The sequence below is a fragment of the Myodes glareolus genome, chromosome 8 (assembly GCF_982192425.1).
Source record: "Myodes glareolus chromosome 8, mMyoGla1.1, whole genome shotgun sequence".
NCBI lineage: Eukaryota > Metazoa > Chordata > Mammalia > Rodentia > Cricetidae > Myodes > Myodes glareolus.
The window spans coordinates 2,937,501-2,957,815 of record NC_142033.1 but is presented as its reverse complement, the minus strand read 5'-3'; the positions used below and the strand labels follow the sequence as shown (position 1 = coordinate 2,957,815).

The 20,315-nt window shown below is 42.5% G+C and overlaps 1 pseudogene; it reads left to right on the top strand.

The window, feature by feature from the left end:
* The first annotated feature begins 15,377 nt into the window (after positions 1–15,377).
* LOC146893737 (transmembrane protein 184C pseudogene) lies at positions 15,378–16,613 on the top strand (annotated as a pseudogene).
* Positions 16,614–20,315: the final 3,702 nt, after the last annotated feature.

The following is a 20,315-nucleotide window of genomic DNA, read 5'->3' as shown; positions in this document are numbered from 1 at the left end:
ATTATTCTGAATTTAATAATTCTGTTCAACATATTGAATGATAATGAGCGCGTTAAGAGAAAGTCCTAAGAACTGTTTTGACCATTATGATCAGTGTCTGATTCGGGGGGGAGGGATCCTCACATCAGATAATGTGAGGGATTCAGCAGCTTGCTCGGTGCAGAATTTCCCCCATCTCCTTCCATCCCGATTTTCTTTATATAATGCACTGAGGGAAGATATCACAATTCAGCAGAAAGAAAAGGCATTAATTAACAGACTTCTTAACTATCCACATTAACAGGGACCGAGTCACGGATAATACACAATGGCAGGATGAGCTACCATTTCTCTTTGTTTAAGGAAAAGGTCATAGAATGGTACACACTCATTTCTTCCCTACCAGTTCCGCCGTGGTGTCAGGAACGGTACAGGAGAAGATCTAGAGCCCAGAACCCCCATTAGAAACCCTCGTTGATACCGTGCTTGGTTGTCACCTAGCTTGGTTGTCCCACGCCCAAGGCTATGAAAGCTCTTTTCCCTACTGGCTATCCTGGAATCCAAGATGGCCACTGTGAACAGGGACAATTCATCCATGGGCCTGCACCTGCTCAGAAGAAATGCTACTTCAAAGGCCAGAATTGCCCAGGGAACTGGGAACTAATCAGAGCCAAAGGTTTAGCTTTGCGTTTCAGGGCAACTGACCAAGAGACCATCTTTGCCATTTGCTTCCTAAACAGACTCCAGGGCAGGAGTGCTTGCCACACAAACATGGGAGCCTGAGTTCAGATCCCTAGCACACATAGAGAAAGCCAGGTATAGAGCTGCATGCCTGCAAATCCCAGTGCTGGGGAGGTAGAGACGGCAGGATTTCTGGGGCTTGCTGGCCAGTCAGGGTAAGTTCTAGGGTCAGTCAGAGACTTTGATACAAACACAAAGGAAAAAAAAAGAGTAGACAGAAACTGAGAAAAAAAACTGGACATTAAGCCCCCCCACTTCTGTATACACACACACACAGAGAGAGAGAGAGAGAGAGAGAGAGAGAGAGAGAGAGAGAGAGAGAGAGAGAGAATTATGAGAACTGGTTCATGAGGCTATAGGGTGGTCTCCCATAGAAAGACAGAAACACTTGGAAACTAGTATAATTCAGTCATCAGTATGAAGCCTGATGTAGGTGGGTCTTCTTTCTATGTGTTGCTTTCATTGGTTAATTAATAAAGAAACTGCTTGGCCTGATAGGTCAGAACATAGGTAGGCGGAGTAGACAGAACAGAATGCTGGGAGAAAAAAGGCAGAGGCAGAGAGCTGCCCGCCATGAAGCTGCCGGGTCAGACATGCTGAATCTTTCCCAGTAAGCCACGACTGCGTGGTGAGATACAGATTATTAGAAATGGGTTGAATCAATATGTGAGAGTTAGCCAATAAGAGGCTGGAGATAACGGGTCAGGCAATGTTTAAAAGAATACAGTTTCCGTGTAATTATTTCGGGTAAAGCTAGCTGGGTGGGCGGCTTTTACAGAAGCCTGAAGAAGTCCCAGTCCATTGCTTGAGAAACAGGAAGCCAGTGGTATTTTAAGTCCTGGTTTGAGTCTGAAAGTCCCTGCCTGCACCCCCCTCAAAACCCTCAAAATCAAAAGTGCAAATGTGTAAGGGCAGGAAAAATAGACATTTCAACTCCAAGAGGGTGTAGTCACCTTTTCCCAGCCTTTTGGTTGTATCCGGTCCCTCGGTGGACCAGGAGATGCGCACCATCCTGCTGAGGACAATGTGTGTGCTGTGATTGGATCCAGTCCCTCGGTGAACCAGGAGATAGATGCTCACCATCCTGCTGAGGACAGTGTGTGTGCTGTGGACTTGCACTTCCGGTTCATACACATGCTTCTATCACCAGAAACACCCACTGTGCCGTCCAAAGAATCTGCAGAATCAGTGAGCAACACGTTAGAGAAAGCGTTTGGTAATGTGCGAGGCTGACTCACTGTGGTCTCCTCAGAGGGTGACTATTGAGGGGTCACAGGGTCACTCACAGATAAGAATGTGCCTGCCACAGTGAGGCCCTGGGTTGACCAGCAAGCTCTATTGATAAAGTGAAGACAGAGCTTCAGCCCTGAGAAGCTGCTCTCACAGGGTCTGAAAGTCACCAACACGATTCCTGAATGTGTCCAGTCAGATGATTGGCCTGTTATCTCAGGCTGAGTTCAGAACGTTTCTCTGCGTTCTCTGGTTTCTTTAACCCTCACGCTCTAATCAAGATGTAACCATTCACATCCTAGGGATGAAAATGCTGAGGCTTCAGTTCTTTTCACTTCAACTCAATCCCATTTTCCCCAGCGCTTTCCAACATGTGATTCGCTATTTAAAAAACAAAAGCACAAACATGTTTATTTACCAAACTAAGGTATGATCCAAGTTCAACCAACACTTTAAATAATTGCATGCACAGTGCCTGGGTTGAAAAGACCTGAAATAAGAGAAAAGAAGAAGCAGGACTGGAGAGATGGCTCAACAGTTTGAGCGCTGGATGCTCTGCCAGAGAACCAGGGTAGTTCTCGGCACCCACTGGCACCTCACAACCATCTGTGACTCCAGTTCCACCAACCCAGCCCCCTTTCTTGCCTTCTGCATGCACGAAGCACAGACCTAGGTGCATATAGACTCACAGGCAGACACTCATACACATGAAAGAAAAAAATTGTTTTTAAGAGAGACACCGTCTTGACTAAGCTTGCTCACTCTTGGTACAGCAAACCCTGTGCAATGTAGTGATGGACAGTTATCTTGTGTCTTCATAGAGCCCCGCCCAGGCGCCACCGCAGGCGATGCAGCCTAACACTCATGGTTGCCCTGAACCAGTGCTCCAGCCACAGAGTCCAGATGCTCTTAAGTTTCACCGCCGTCAACGGTAACTTCTTAAAACCTTTCTCTCAAGATTTCAAACGTAACATTATTTTCGAACTGCACCCATATTTTTGATGTCACAAGTGACATCACAGTGTGGTTTAGCCACTGTCTTGGTTGGAGTCACTATTGCTGTGATGAAACACCATGGCAGAACGCAGCTTGGGGAGGAAGACACAGTGCACCGAGGGAAGCCAAGGCGGGAACTCAAATGCAGGAGCTGATACAGAGGCCATGGAGGGTGCTGCTCACTGGCGCACACTCTGCTTTCTCACAGAACCTAGGACTTACAGGACATTGTCTTAGTGATTGATGTGAGACGGCCCAGGCCACTGAGGCACCACCTCCTCTCAGAGACCTAGAAACTACCCAGCACACTGATTAGACTCACTTTTAATAGAATTAGTTCCACCCCTGATTCGTTTCTCCAGTAAGCTTTGCTGTGCACCAGGTGCCATCTGGCTGCTGAGTGGCAGCGATGGGCACAATGCTTAGTAAATATAGAACCCAAGCTCTCTCAGTCTAGGTACAGAGACATGCTGTCTGTGGTTAGATCTTCCTGTTTGCCTAGTGTCCTCATGGGATAAACCCCCCTAGCGAGCAGGCACCTGTCGTAGTTCACACCCTTCTGCACAAGCCCAGAACAGTGCCTGCTGCATATGTATTGTTGATAGTTATTTGTTGAATAAATGAATGGATGTTATGATCTGATAAAGCAATTTGATGGGAATTGAGCATTTGAAATAAAACAGTAACCACTCAAACTGAACACCACACAGGTTTGGTTTTCTCTGTAGCCTTCTTGGTATTAAAGCCTAGGAATGATGGTGACAGGAATCGCCGGGTGATGGCTGCAGCCTCCTTCCTCTCGAGTCCGAGCCGGCTCGTTTCTGTGGAGCCCCGGGCCCTCGTTTGCACTGAAAGCGAGAGTTACCTCCTAAAGACAATCTAGACTGGACAGATACGTTCTTTTGACTTAATGAGATAACATTTTATCAGCCACATAAAAAATGAAATATATGTGTTCATTTGCTATTTGAGGAGCTTTTCTGATGTGTGTGCAGGAACTATGTCAGCTGCTAACTGGTGATCCTTTTCCAACACCTTTCCCAAGAGTATTGCAAATACAAACATGCTCTGTTTGAACAAGGCCAGTGACAGCAGAATTACTTGCTGGTCTCTAAAGAGACCATAATAATGTGCACCAAGGGAGAGGCCCATAGTCTGAGAGAGGGCTTCCCCCCAGTGTAAACCATAAAACCTATCAATAGCCAGAATAGCACAGTTTAAAGTGCATCCCTAGTTAATTACATCCAAAGAGTAATAATAAAATTATCTATTAAATTTTAGAACTTCCTCTTTGAAGTATTAAATATTTGGAAACTACAATGCAGTTAAATTTCTCTCAGAACAATTCATTTTCTTACTCAAGCTGGCCTATAGGAATGCCCGTGGAGTTGGCCTATATGAATGCCCGTGGAACTCTTCCAGTGACTGAGAAAGTATGCTTGTCTTCTTGAGAGCAAAAATACAAAGATAAACACTGTTTCATCCAGATGTCTGAGGCCTATGAAACCTCTAAAAGAGCAGTAGCTACATTTATGTGATAAGAGGGTCTAATTGAGTCACAAATACTCTGTAATATTTGACAGTATATGATAAAAGTTATGCAAAACTCAAACCAAATGTTTGTTGAGCCTTAGTCCCATGTTTGGGACTTTAACTCAGATCAGGGCACTGCCTAGCCTTTAAAATTAGGTCACTAATAATGTCCGCTCACACCAATGGGAAAGACACTTGCTGTTCACTGGCACATTGCTCCTACAGGGTCAGGATAGGAGAGCTGGTCCTACAGAGACTATCCAGGAAACACTGACCGAGTTCTGGGCTCATGGCTTTTCAGTTGAACTCTGCTTTTTTTTGTAATTTTATTTTCAGATAGAAGGATTAATCTGCCTAAATCACTAAAATGTAGAGCTGATGGTGCCTGCGCTTACATCCAAAGGATGTTCCTGTGAAAACATCTCTGGCAGGTGGAGGTGCAGCCTCCAAGACAAGCGTATGTAGAAATGACATCATGGGCACATCTTCATGGGAAAGTTTCCAGTGACCCTCCGAAGCCAGATGTGATAGGGGAGTTCAGCCAATCACATTCTGCTCGTGGGGCATATAGCCCTTAGGCAAAAGTTTACCTATAAACCTGGCGAGTGCACTTCCCCTATCTCCCCCCCCCCTTCTCTCTCTCTCTCTCTCTCTCTCTCTCTCTCTCTCTCTCTCGGCCGCCTGGCTCCTGCATCCGGACAGATCATTGGGATTCTGGTGTAAGTCTTCCTTCTGTTTATTAAAGCCGTATATTTTGTATTAAGCTAGTCTAGCGGATCTTTTATTACTGATTGCCATGCGTCATCATTTTGGTGCCCAACCGTGGGGCTTCTTTTTTTATTCCCGCGGAGCCTCCCAGTTGCCACGCGGTCACTGGGAGCCAGCCGCCGGCCTCTCCCTCCTCCCCCCCACAAAAAAAAAGAGAGAGTGAGAGAGAGAGAGAAAGGGGGATTGATTGGTGATGGGATAATAATATATTGGTATTTGTGAGTTATTGTTTTAAGAAAATTTTATTGGTGTTAATTTTTATACATTGATATATTAAATATTGAATGTGAGTATGCTTCTACCTCTATTTGTATTGATATATATACATATATTTACATTCCTACCTCTGATTAAGATATTTATGTAATGATATACATTGTTTACATTTGGAGGTCATTGTCCTCACTCATGGCACAGTTGTTCATTCTCTTAGTCTTCAAGTTAGATATATAGAAATTCATAGTCATATATGTTTATTATATTTATATTTAGGCTAATCAGGTTATTTAGATGCATAGAGATCATACTTAATATAGATAGTATAATCTTCAACCTCTTCAAAGAGCTATAAAAAATGGCCTTTAATCTAACTCATAGTTCTATAGTAGTGAGACACAATCGCTCCTGGCATCACCGCTCTACTCCCGAGAGAACATTGAGCACCAAAGACACTCCACTTGGAGCTTGTATTCTTCCTGACAAAATTGGCCTTTGGGCAAAGAAAAAGCCCATACCTCAACCACTAACAAAATTACAAAATATCCATAAATGGATAAAAACAGGATTGTCTTATCTTGCCAAGACAGGATGAGAGAGTCCTAAAAGGTTTCTTGGCCTTTAAAAAAATGGCATGTCAGTTACATCAGGCCTTAGCCAAAGTTGGTTGACTCAACATTGCATACGAGACTTTGGGTGATTGCCCAGGTATTCAGTTGTCTCTTCCATTTGTTGCACATTTCGGAAGTTTCCCGCTTGTACTTCCGGGCTGCTTGAATAAAATTATTTCCCTTCTCAGATCTTTGATGGAGTTAAAGATTAGATAGTTGTAGTTACCATCTACATTATTTAGACTCTTTAAAATAAAATATTTAATAAAACTTTTGATATATGTTTCTTGCTTAATATTGTTTGTTGTTTGTGACTTTATATTTATTATTTGCTTCTATTGTATATAATTATATTTGGTTTTGTTCTGTCTTATTTTAGAAAAAAGGGGGAGATGATAGGGGAGTTCAGCCAATCACATTCTGTTCGTGGGGCGTGTTGCCCTTAGGCAAAAGTTTACTTATAAACCTGACGAGTATTAAGCTAGTCTGGCGGATCTTTTATTACCGATCGCCCTGCGTCATCACAGATGCAAAGAAATATCAGCGCATTGTCTTGAGAAAAATGTGTGCGAGGGTGTGAGTACAGGTGCCTGCTGTGCCGTCCTTGAGAGCAGGGTGCAAGGTGTATGCAGGGTGTAGAGTAAAAGCTTCACTGTGGGGCCAAACAATGACCAATCTATCCCAAATGGGCTCATAATTATGATGATGCCTTGCTTAACCAAGACGGTGGTTTAGGCGATAGTCCACACAGGATGGTTCATGGGAAGAGAGAGGAGGGGACTTTGCCTGAGGTAGCCTTCGACAAAATCCTTACTTACACATTTATTGACAGTGTGACAGATGGCGGGTGCGAAGCACAAGGAGAAACTTACGAAGGAAGCTCTGCTTTCCTTGAACACAGTCGTCAAGCCAAATCCAGGGAGACACAGGAGAGATTTATACCCAGACTCTGCTCGCGGAAGGCTTCGCTGAGGAGACGCCACTCAGACTTAGCTGATGTTACAACAGTAAGCAGGGGTGGAGAGCAGTGTCACAGGACAGACGGAAGCATCTCAAGTGCCACAGACCTGGAAGAAGTTCGCTATGGCTGGAGGGTGTCTAGGGAGGCAAGGCGTCTCTTAAGGTTTGCGGGATGCTACAAGTAAGTCACACATGGGCTCTGTATTCCAAGCTAAGTTGTTTGGACTTGATCCTGTAATTATCAAAGAAGACGGAGCCTTAGTTATACCAGTGGGGTGTCAGTCTTGTGAGGAACAGGTCTACAGGCGGCCCTGATGACAGGTGGGTTAGGGAGCTGCTCTCTCACTTGCCCCGTTCCATTTTGAACACAGGTGAACCCAGATGATGCTCTGTGAGCCCCAAGAGGCACCTTGAGAGAATGACTGAGCGATTGTAGTGGTGAGGAAGGGGGTTGAAGAGATTTAGGAAAACCCACAGAACCTCATTCATATAGGCAGTTGAGTGTGGCGAGCATGAGCTATGAGCGTGAACTATTCAGCTTTTTCTGCAATGTCTGCATCCAGGGGTAAGTTCCGGCCTCGCCTCATTCTTGCGTAACAAGATTTTCTCACAAGGAAAGTCTAACAAACTCTACGTTTGACTGGGTTACTTGTCCCAGAAGCCCTGAGTCTCTGGGAGGAGCCCTGAGGAGTTCGGCAAGCACAGCATCTTCAGTGTGAGACGGGATTTGAGGCAGAGAAGTGAGTACCTGCTTTGACTTGTGCGTCCTTCCTTCCTCGCAGGCCCTCAAGACCCCAGACCTTCCCTCTCACCCACGATGTAGCACACACAGTACTAGTCACACAGTACTAGTCACACAGTACTTAATCACACAGTACTAGTCACACAGTACTAGTCACACAGTACTTAATCACACAGTACTAGTCACACAGTACTAGTCACACAGTACTTAGACACACAGTACTAGTCACACAGTACTTAGTCACACAGTACTAGTCACACAGTACTAGTCACACAGTACTCAGACACACAGCACTAGTCACACAGTACTTAGACACGCAGTACTTAGACACACAGTACTAGTCACACAGTACTAGTCACACAGTACTTAGTCACACAGTACTAGTCACACAGTACTTAGTCACACAGTACTAGTCACACAGTACTTAGACACACAGTACTAGTCACACAGTACTTAGACACACAGTACTAGTCACACAGTACTTAGACACACAGTACTAGTCACACAGTACTAGTCACACAGTACTTAGACACACAGTACTAGTCACACAGTACTAGTCACACAGTACTTAGACACACAGTACTAGTCACACAGTACTTAGACACACAGTACTAGTCACACAGTACTAGTCACACAGTACTTAGACACACAGCACTTAGTCACACAGTACTAGTCACACAGTACTAGTCACACAGTACTTAGACACACAGTACTAGTCACACAGTACTTAGACACACAGTACTAGTCACACAGTACTTAGACACACAGTACTAGTCACACAGTACTAGTCACACAGTACTTAGACACACAGCACTTAGTCACATAGTACTAGTCACACAGTACTAGTCACACAGTACTAGTCACACAGTACTAGTCACACAGCACTAGTCACACAGTACTAGTCACACAGCACTAGTCACACAGTACTAGTCACACAGTACTTAGACACACAGTACTAGTCACACAGTACTAGTCACACAGTACTTAGACACACAGTACTAGTCACACAGTACTAGTCACACAGTACTTAGACACACAGTACTAGTCACACAGTACTTAGACACACAGTACTAGTCACACAGTACTTAGTCACACAGTACTAGTCACACAGTACTAGTCACACAGTACTAGTCACACAGCACTAGTCACACAGTACTTAGTCACACAGTACTAGTCACACAGTACTTAGTCACACAGTACTAGTCACACAGTACTTAGACACACAGTACTAGTCACACAGTACTTAGACACACAGTACTAGTCACACAGTACTTAGACACACAGTACTAGTCACACAGTACTAGTCACACAGTACTAGACACACAGCACTTAGTCACACAGTACTAGTCACACAGTACTTTGATCTACAAACGTGCTTCTACACCATTGCCCTCCTTCCAGACCTGCACCCCAGAGTCCCTGTGAATCACCCCACATTTTACGCCCTCCCTCCCTTACCAGAATCTCCATACACTTCGCTCCTACCCCGCTTCCTACCCCAGTCCTCCTGATAATGCTTGCTTTCAGGGTTATTAGCTCCCCCTGCAGGGTCCAGGCACAGGCCAGATGAAAACTATGCTCTTCCCATCTGATCGGATGCCCTGAATGGTTCTGCCCATTTGTGACAGAAGTGCTCCTGATGCTCTCTAGCCACTAGATTAAAATGAGATACAAATGTCCTTCACAACAGTAAATGGCATTGACATTCCCAAGCTTCAAGGATCAAGGATTCAAGTTCAAGGATCGGGCTCTGAGTTCTTGCTAGGCTGGGTCCCCACTATGTGTTCCTGGTCCCTTTGTCTCTCTGCATACTCATCCTAGCTCACAATTCTGCTGTCCTTTACAAACAGATGCTCAATTCCTGCCTAATCCTTCACTAGAAGTCCTGATCTCAAATTTTGATCTCTCAACCCAACAGAATGAAAACCGAGCCCACTTTCCTATTTCTGGTTGTTCAGAAGCCGCCCTTATCTTTCCCGTGTCTCCTAAAGCACCATAGTTCTTGTGCCTGTGTGTTTTCCAATGCTGGCAACCAAATATTTTATGTTCTCTGGGTTTCCTCAGAGTTTAAGCAAGGAAACTGTCTAGTCCATCAATTACTATAGACATTTTCCAGTGATCTTGACACGCCTATGTTGTCAGATTTTCTTTGGATAGCCAGCTCCCAAAAAATTACAAAGAGACTTCTTATTAATTACAAAAGCTTGGCCTCTGGCTTAGGCGTGTTTCCAACTAGATCTTATAACTGAATTAACCCATATTCTTAAATCTATAGTCTGCTGTATGCTCTCCTTAGCATGGCTCATCTGACTTACTCCAAGTCTTCTGGCAAAATTTGCCTTGCCTAGGGACTTCCTCCTCTTCCTCTCTCTCCAGGAAATCTCACCTATTTTCTCTAGCTATTGGCCAATCAGTTCTTTATTAAACCAATCAGAAGGAGCTTTGGGAGAGACATATCTTCACAGCGTACAAAAAGATTATCCCACAAAATCCCTCTTTTGTCTAAATAAAAAGGAAGGGTTTTAATTCTAACACAGTAAAACTAGATACAATAAGAACAATTGTCAGGCAAGGATTACATTTACAATGTCAAGTCCATTTTGTATTGGGCATATTTGTAGAAACTATTCCATTATCGATCCTATCTTGATAAATCTTGATAAATGGGTTAGGGTTTATACCTAACCCACTGTCTATCATAACTAGTTATACTATCTTAAAAATCTTTTAGACATTAAAACGTTTTCTTAGCTTTATAAACTTTACATCTCTTTTTTAAATTTCTTTTTTGAATTTTGTAACAAAGAAAATTGTATAACTATCTAGTATTCAACCCTTAACAGAGATCTAAGAAGGATAAAATATCACTTGAGTAAACAAGAATGCAGAGTAAGCAACTTCCAAAACTACAGAAATGACAGAGATATTTGGCTACCTGGACAGCCACCCAAGTTTCCTCTGCAATGTTGGGGCATCCATCTTTGGTCTACAGGCCTAGAATATCTGACAGACTTTTCTGTGAAGCAGAAATTTTGAAGGACTATCTTACCTTGTCTTAGTAAAGTTCAGCAGTCACATTAATTTGTGCCCTGCTTGTTCAATTTGACAACATACTGTCAGCAGTTGAGGCAAGGACAGTTTCTTGTCTGGTGGCCAACCTTTGCCACAAAGAAAGTAAACTCCATAAGGAGGTCCTTTGATGCCCATCATCCTTTTTTGAAGTAAATTGGTGTTGCCAGGAGCAGATATGTCTCACTGTCATGAAAAACCTTATGTTATTAAATGATCTTAAATGTCATATTGTATAGGTCTCTGAATGTTTGAAGACCACCTGTATATCTAAACTATATCTCTGACCTTGAAAACATACCTAACATGACTATAATTTGATTGTAGATGGCTAACTACTAACCTGCATTTCCTAATTATCATAAACAAACTTGTTATAATAACTCTCAAGGACTAGAATGTTACATTACATTTTTAAATGAGTTGTACAGGTACAATACCTTAAACAAGAGTAGAGACATATATATAATGTATAAAAAATAAACTTAATTTTGTATTAATATACAAAAATCTATACTGATGTAAAATATGAGACTAGTAGGTGCTTTTCAGTTTTAAAGGAGATCCAATAACCTACACTTTTATCTTATATCTATACTTACCCCTCTTTTTCCCTTCAGAAAGATATTCCTGAATCTAATCTCCTTTGCTTAGTTTTCTCCTTGATCATTACCAATAACAACTTGTAACTAACCCTCTGAATGATGATAAACATCCATAATCCACTGGATGACCAAAAAAAACCACCTGCCACACCACTTGGGAATGTGGGCATCATGTTTTCTAGGCTGTTTCCTGTTGTCTGAGGGTGATAGCATCATTAGGGGAATCCTAAGAAAACTGAGATAACGGTCAAGTCCTGGGAGAGATAGCTGCATCATTTGTGTCCAGTCTGTGGGCGATGGGAAAGGCAGGGCTTACATGAAGTCTTGACGGGAAAATCTGTGAGGCTGGACTATCTCAGCTAGCGGTTTTGAAGGCATTCTGAGAGGCTGCATCACCTAGGCTACTTGTATTCATTGGTGTCTGGTCTTTTTCTTTTTCTGAAAACACACAGGCTTCTAAAGATAACATAAATCACTGTATTAATATAAATATGGATTGTGTGGTGTGTCCAAATCAGCTAAAGATGATTATTTTTTGTTTTATGTTTGAGCAGGTAAAAGGCATCTGTTAACTTTATAAGTCTGTTTGGACTGTATAACCAAACCTCTATCCATGCCATATGAAAAGATGTCATGTAATAATAAGTCATGAGGACTCTGTAGTCAACAAGATTTATCATGTTTCAGCAAGTCTCATTAGAGGGATCAGCATATATATTACCTATAGATGGAAGTTTCTGTCCCACCCAGTCCTGTAGCTGTTGAGTACCAAATAAACACACAGAAGCTTATGTTAATTACAAACTATTTAGCATTTAGCCTATTGCTCAGGCTTATTATTAACTAGTACTTACAACTTAACCCATAATCTTTGTCTATGTTTAGCCATGTGGCTTGATACCTTTTCTCAGTGAGGCATTCTCATCTTGTTTCTTCTGCATCTCTGCCTTTCCTCTTTCCAGAATTCTCCTAGTCTGGTCACCCTGCATATACTTCTTGCCTGGCTACTGGCCAATCAGCATTTTATCAAGTCAATACACGTGACAAATGTTTACAGGGTACAAGAGCATTATCCCACAGCAGTCATCTGTTTTGTAGGTTTTTTTCCTCATGCCTGCAGCCAAGATCCTCAGGAAGTCTCCCCTGATCAATTCTGATCTTTATTAATTTTGAAGGAATCCATAGCTTTTCATTTCCTGTAACAACACACAACACAGCATATTTTCTGACTTCCATTCTGAAGTTAAGACATTTTTAAATACATAGGTTGGTTGATTTATCAGTTTCCATAATCCAATGAATCTCAGCAGCTGTTGTTTCTTGTTTATAAGCATTTGAAAAACTTAAAGTCAACAAACAGCATACAGGATCCAGGCACCCTGTGCATTTCCTTTACTTTCTTTAAAGACTGCATTTCATTATTTTTAAACTATTTATTATTCATGAATGTCTGGGCCCATTTTCTTTCCTTTCTTTACATCTAAGCACATTTTTAAGCACACTGCAATGTTCAGAGGTTTTCTCAGCCTGGACCTGACTTGATGTATGTCTTCAGAGTTTTTCTCACAGACTGAGCCCACTGTAACCAGCTAGGCTCTCTACTGAATGGCTAGCTCATCACATGGCCTAGTGGTTGGCTCTGCCCTCTTCAGCCTAACTGTCCCATCCACTCCTAACTGCCCTAGCTCTGAGAAGCTGCTATGTCCGGAATGAAGTAGGTGTTTTTACCCAGGATGCTGGCTACTCAAGCATTCTGCTGCATAGCAGGGCCTTTTAAAGGAGCAATATCTCTGTATGTCATGAGTGGTAAGCCTACCCAAAGAACTGAGGTCACCAGAAAGCTTTCTCAGGCCTTATGTGGATTTATGTGCTGGACATTGGGTGTCAAACGTTATCAGACATTCTTTGGATCACCAGCTCCCAAATAATGACACCAAGACTTATTATGAAATCATGGCCTTTGGTTTAGGCTTGTTTCCATTAGCTCTTATAACTTAATTAACCCATATTTTTTAATCTATGTTCTGCCACATGGCTCAGTTACTGCCCCTCAGCACAGCTCACCCGACTTGCTCCAAGTCTATTGGCATAATCTGTGTGACCAGATTCCTCCTCCTCTTCCTCTCTCTCCCCAGAAATCCTGCCTATTCTCTCCTGCTTAGCTATTGGCCATTCAACCCTTTATTAAACCAATCAGAAGGCATCTTGACAAAGACATATCCCCACAGTGTGTATAAAGATTATCCCATCATTCTTCCAGTTTAATTCAGTAGCTGCCTATGCTGTTCACTCCTGTGTGTGTCCATACTGTATGTCATTTCTTAAAGGTCTCAGGGATATAGAGCAGACTTCTCATTAATGCCATCTTTTTTCAAACATGTAGGTTTAGTGTTTCATCTGTGTGCCCACATGCCAGTCAAGCTGACACACAGTCAAATCATGATTTCTAATGAGTACCTCTTAGTCCACAGCCACCAATCCTCTTTGAAATGGCTGCTGGGAAAGCAGCATCAGAATTTGCCAGATTCTCTGACTATCCACGAAGACTAGCGGTCACTTCCTGGCATTCCTTTACTGCATGCTATGAAAGTGTAATGCCATACAAGCCAGACACAAAGTCTTGGGGGACTCTCATCGAGGTAGTCTTTATCTCTAGCTCAGGGCTCACCCACTGTGAAGTCAGCCAAAAGGCAGTGAGTCACTACAAAAGCTATGTAGACCTGGCTTTTCAAGGACAGATCTGTGCTCCACAGTTGTTACACATTATTTGGTGTGCCCCCTCTGTCGTGGTAGAGTTTGGGGGATAGGATAATGATCAAGGCAAAGCCCATGGAGAATAGGATATGGCTCCAGACTAGGAGGTCTCAGACTGGTGGGGAAGAAAAGAGATGCTGGGACACTGGTGGAGTCAGAGCTAAAGGTGCCATCGGAGAGCTGCGGTGTGTCGCTAGCGATCAGAGTGCTCTCGGTTGTCCAGAGTCACCAAGTAGGCATTAGAACAGGAAGACTTTGGAACTGAAAAACGCTTTCAAAAAGGGAGGTTACCAATGTGAGGGAGTGGGAGAAGCAAGGGTGATAGCGCAGAGCCAAGGCTAACCATCCTGGACCAAAAGGAGGTCAGTAGGCGATAGGGCTGGATGAGATAGGGCTGCTCTGACTACCTACGTGACAGCCGTAGATGAACAATGATCCTCCTGTGGCCCTGATAAGTGAATAAAGTTTTCCATAAAGAACATGGATTTGGTGACATCAAATTATAACAGAAAGACATTAAAGCAGATACTAGTCAGAAGACTATTAGCGTAACCCAGGCGTGGGTCCAATGAGCTGAAACAGAGCCTGAAAAACAGATCGGATACACCCCAGACACGCCCCGGACACGCCCCAGGCACAACACAGGTGAAAGATTTAATGTCTACTTCATAAATGAAGGTACGTCTTGTAGTTTATTTGGAAATCTGTCCATTGCTGGTGCACCCACGGCAACTTGCCAATCATTTCAGTGTAGAAGATGAAAGAAGGTTGGTAAGACGGCTCAGACTTGAGAGCAGCGGGGAGGGAGTCGCTGGCTTCCAGCTGCAGGTGGGACCCCCCAGGTCACCCCGGCTGTCCTCGGGGCCATGGTGCAATGGTACAGCTGAGACTTTAGGCGACCTCCAGGTGAGCGGCGACTGTGCCCGGGTGCATGCCGGTTAGCGGGCGAGGATGCAGCCCGCACCTGCGAGCATCCCGAGCGAGCCACAACCACAGCGCGACTCAAGGACGTGGTGCCAGCTGCTGCTGAATTTTCCCCTGTAAAGAGCCAGAGGAAGAAAAACAAACAAACAAACAAAACAAAAAAACCAAAAACAAAACCAAGAAGAGAACGAACCAAAATCTCGGCTTGGTTCGTTTTTTGAGCTGTTCAAAACTAAATTGTTTATGACAATGCCCTGCGTCTGTAATCGAAACAACTGGAGGCGATGGATCCGACCCCTGCTCGTACTTATTTACATAATTTCCATCCTCATCTTGGTTCCCTTGTGTGTTTGGGAACTTCAAAAACTAAAGGTTGGAATACACACTAAAGCATGGTTTATCGCTGGTATCTTTCTGCTGTTGACCATCCCTGTGTCCCTTTGGGGGATTCTGCAGCACTTAGTGCATTACAATGTGATGCTGCACCTGGAAGCTAAAGATCAGCAACAGCTTCTCCTCCTCTGTGCTGCTGTCCACCCTGGGCTATGGGAGAAATGCAGCTTTTTCGGTGCAGGAGTATTGCAATACACTGTGATCAGACCGATCACCACTGTGACGGCGTTGGTGAGATTGTTGGTGTCTACGATGAAGGGAACTTTAGTTTCTTCAATGCTTGGACTTACTTGGTTATATTAAATAACCTGTCACAACTGTTTGCCATGTTTGCCTCCTGCTGTTTTACAAAGTGCTGAGAGAAGAGCTCAGCCCTATACAACCTGTTGGCAAATTTTTGTGTCAAACTGATAGTCTTTGTCTCATTCTGGCAAGCCGTGTTTATAGCTCTGTTAGTGAAGGTTGGCATTATTTCAGAAAAGCACACGTGGGAATGGCAAAGTGCCGAAGCTGTGGCTGCAGGCCCGCAGGATTTTATCATCTGCATCGAAATCTCCTTCCCGGCAACTGCCCATCATTATTCGTTCTCCTATAAACCCTACGTGAAAGAGGCAGGGGAAGGCTCGCGCTTTGACTCCTTCCTCGCCATGTGGGATGTGTCAGATATCAGAGATGATATTTCTGAGCAAGTAAGACGTGTCGGGAGAACAATGCGAGGTTATCCCCCCAAGAAAGTGTTTTCCCGAAGACTCAGAGCATCCTGAACACACAAGTCAGCTTTCCTCATCACCACGCGATGCAGGTTCTCCAGGGTCAAAGTCATCCTCACCCCTGGGCCAGTATCAGGGCTTTGAACACACGATTACTCCCCAGAATGCAGCTGTTGCATCCAAGCTGTGTGAAGACATCATGATTGATATCCCAGAAGAGCAGGGGCCTCCTGATGATGCAGGCCAGTATCCAGACTTGGAAGATACAGTTTCTTCAGAGGGCACACTCTCTGCAGACCAGCTGTCTGAAGATGCTATGAATGACATCCCAGACGAGCAGAAGGAGCTCCTAGGAAGTTGTCACAGTCCTCTTTGTGTGTAGGCTCAAGATCTGAGAGTTCAAAATGGTGGAAAATTTCAAAGATAGGCAAAAGTCAGCTATAACTACTATATAATAAACACACATATAATACTAATACATATATGTTAGTATATATATTTGTATATGTTTTTATACCACAGATAACATTTGAATTTCCTAGGTTTTGGCTTTCTTAAACGGTTAGGGTATCATATATTCAAGTAGTAGGTAACAACTTCAGCTGAATGCTCTTGCATTTCTCAAGAGGATGGACATTTGGAAAAAAAATCAAAAAATCAGTGCTTCTTACCACTGCAGAATGTAATGCTCTGGACTGAAAATGTAAATATACAATTCATATTAATTTAATTTCATCATAATCATGTGCCATTTAAGTTTACATAATTATACTTCAATTACATGTCTTTCAATAAATCCAATACTGTTTTCTGGAAAAAAAAAAAAAAGATGGCTCAGACTTGAAGACCTGAGTGATTCCTAGAACCTCCATGGTGGAAGGAGAACCAAAATGTCAATTGTCCCTGAACTAAATACACACACACACACACACACACACACACACACACAATGCAATTTAAACACTTTTAAATTCAATAAAGAATTTGAGACTTTTTTTCTGAACATTTGGGAGCAAATTCTTAATATCTCCCATTCAGTGTTTTTAAATGTAGTACAGAGATTACGGTGGGACTGAGAAGATGAACCATTTTTGATAATTTTGCCATCAGTCTGAGGTGTTGTCAAGTTAAGAGTTCAACGCCAGCCCAGTAACAGCTGCCTAACACTCTTATCAGCATCTCTGTTACACAGTGCAGTCTTTACTTCCACTTCTAATCAAGGGGAACGAGCCAGGCTGAGCAACGTCTTGAAGCTGCTCACTTAGTAAGAACATCTTCCTACTTCAAAGCCTATTCTTCCCCCAACTGAAGAATATCTGGTGCCTCCCAGCAAAAGGATTAAAGTCTTAAGTGGTGTTCTCTGCAGAGGATCAGAATTTTAGAATATGCAGGGTGTGGTGGCTGCCCAGGTCTTTAATCTCAGCACTTAGGAGGCAGGGGCACACCAATCTCTGAGTTCAAGGCCAGTCTGGTAACAGAGCTAGTGCCAGGACAGCAAGGACTACACAGAGCAACCCTGCTTAAAAAAAAAAAAAGTAAAGAGAATTTGAGTTTGAGGGTGCAGGTTGATGAGTCCTGGCATTTCCTTAATGTAACAAGTTAAGTCTTTATTTAAGGGCTAGAAGAACAGTTTGCAATTTTCTTCCATTGGTGGGCTGGACAGACAATAACAATGATTTAATGGCAAAGGCCATTAAATTTATGTGGAGGCCAGCACAGATTGGAAGAACTACAAGGTGAATTCTTTAAGCGCCAGAGAACGGAGTGTTTTGTTTTGTTTTGTTTGTTTTTTAAGCACAACATAAAAGACACCTCCTTGGGCCTCAGGTGCCTAAGTATGCCACCAAAAGACAGCTTGGTTCTCAAACTCTCAAACAACGTTTTTTCCTGATTCCTCTAGAACTTACTCTTTACGTAGACTATCAAAGCCAGCGGGATAGTAGATGTCCCAAAATGTCTTAATTCAGAGAATTAGTGTTAACTGAACCTGATTAGCTTCATTTATCTCTAATTAATTACCTTTATCTAATTAGACACTTTGTTTCCAGTAGACATGGAGTCAAGCAGACTAGATTATTAGTGCAGTCACTGTCCCTTTACAAAATCTGAAATTAATGAAACGTGCAAAAGAATCTGCAGTTCTAATTGCACAGGTGCTGCCTTATGGCAAAGCTTGATCATCTGATTACACCAAGGGATTATTAGTGACTTTTATATAGAGGACAAGCCTATGAAATGCACCTTAGCAACAGCTCATTAGTTTAAGGTTGTTACTGTATTATTTATTACATTCAGCCTTCCCCATTATCTAGATTGATTCATGAACCAATATATTTTTCTCTCCTCTGTGCAGAAAAAATAAAATAAAATAAAGCCATCATTACAAAGAGTCCAGATGCAACGTTGAACAATGCAAAACCACATTTGCTCATCGGCTACAAGCTGATTCTCAGCGACAAAAGAGCTCTAAAGTTAGATGCAATAAGAAGCAAGTTTATGGTTGTTTTCTACAGGAAACTACTGAGTAATACGGGAGAACGAGCACATTTGTTTCAGACAATATGTGGCTCTCTCAATGTTTTCACCTAAATGAGCTGACATATCAAGGTATGTGGAAGGGAAAAAGCATTTTTTTACATTAAAATATACTTGTTTTTATTTTCTTTCTGTGTCTTTCCAAAATAGATTGATAAAACATAATCCCTATATATGTGCATCACAATATGTATAAAATCCTTCTTATAGCTCGATTTTGATGATAAATGGAGAAGACTAACAAATTATATAATCTGGTTTAGCTGAAAACAGCAAAATTTCAGTGTCCGCTTCTAAAATTGAGAAGTGCTTTTTCATGGCCAAGTCAGGTGTGCCTGGACGACGGGCATGTCTCAGCCTGCAGGTCTGCATGCCTCTTCTCACACCTGAAGAAGCTCTGTTTCTTGCCATCATGGAGCAACCAAGCAGCTAGAAGTAAATCCTGCCACAATCCCATCCCAACACATAAACATGTCTATAGATGATACAGTAATTCCTTTGAATAATTTGTCAACGTAAGTGTGTCAAATGAGGTTTTAAAACCTCTCCTCTCCCTGCTGCCCAGCCCCACTGCTCTGAGCCTACCCTGCTGTTCACTCATTGCTGAATCTAAACAGCGAAATGATAACGGGTAACTGTGATGTGGCATGACGGCTAATTTGAGGAGTAATAATGAATATTTAATGACCCTCCTTTGAAGCATGAACATATAACTTTTCATCTGTGCCTTACTAAAATTATAACTATTAATCTAAAAATCATTGTTGTAACAGAAATAATAGCCAAGAATTATAGATGGTAGCCAAGTCAGGACACTGCACAAATATTCTATATAAATAAGATGCATGTGGAAGTCTGCAGCCTTCTGTTCTCACTCAGCCCCAAGACCTTGCTTGGAAAACTACAGTTGTGTGGTTAGTGGGTGCACGAAGTCTGAGTCTGGGTACAAAAGGCCAGTACTTTAATCAAGAAATGGGCATGACAACCAACAACATTTTTACTCCTCCTTGGATGTTGTTGGCATTCACAATGTCTAAATAAAAACAACATGTGTGTAGAAATGTGATTTCTACAGAGGAAGTATTGTTAGTTTGTCCACCTAAATCAAAGAAAGGGCAAACAAAATTTATCAGAAAGGTAGAAATTTTATACCTTAAGTTTCATTTTTTAAAAAAACATGGGTAGTTTTTCTCAGTCTGTCTCTATAGAAATCACAGTGTGACTTTGAGAAGAAGAAAATCAGGAAATGCGTGAAGCTCCTTAAAATGGGCTTTGTGCATTGATGGAAATGTTTTTAATTACACTTCTAAGTTACATCAACCCTGGTATCTCCATAGACTTGAATAATTTCATATGCCTGAAATGTTGCAGAGAAACACATCCCTCTCCCTTGCTGGTTAGATCTGCTCTCATTTCCCAGGGGACATGAAAACCAGTGCTTCCATGGTTGCAAACCTGTAATTCTACAGCGACTCTTACACATGTTATTCATGTTTTTAAAAGTTTGGTGTATGCTCACAAAATTCAAGGCGGAAATGGTTTAATAATG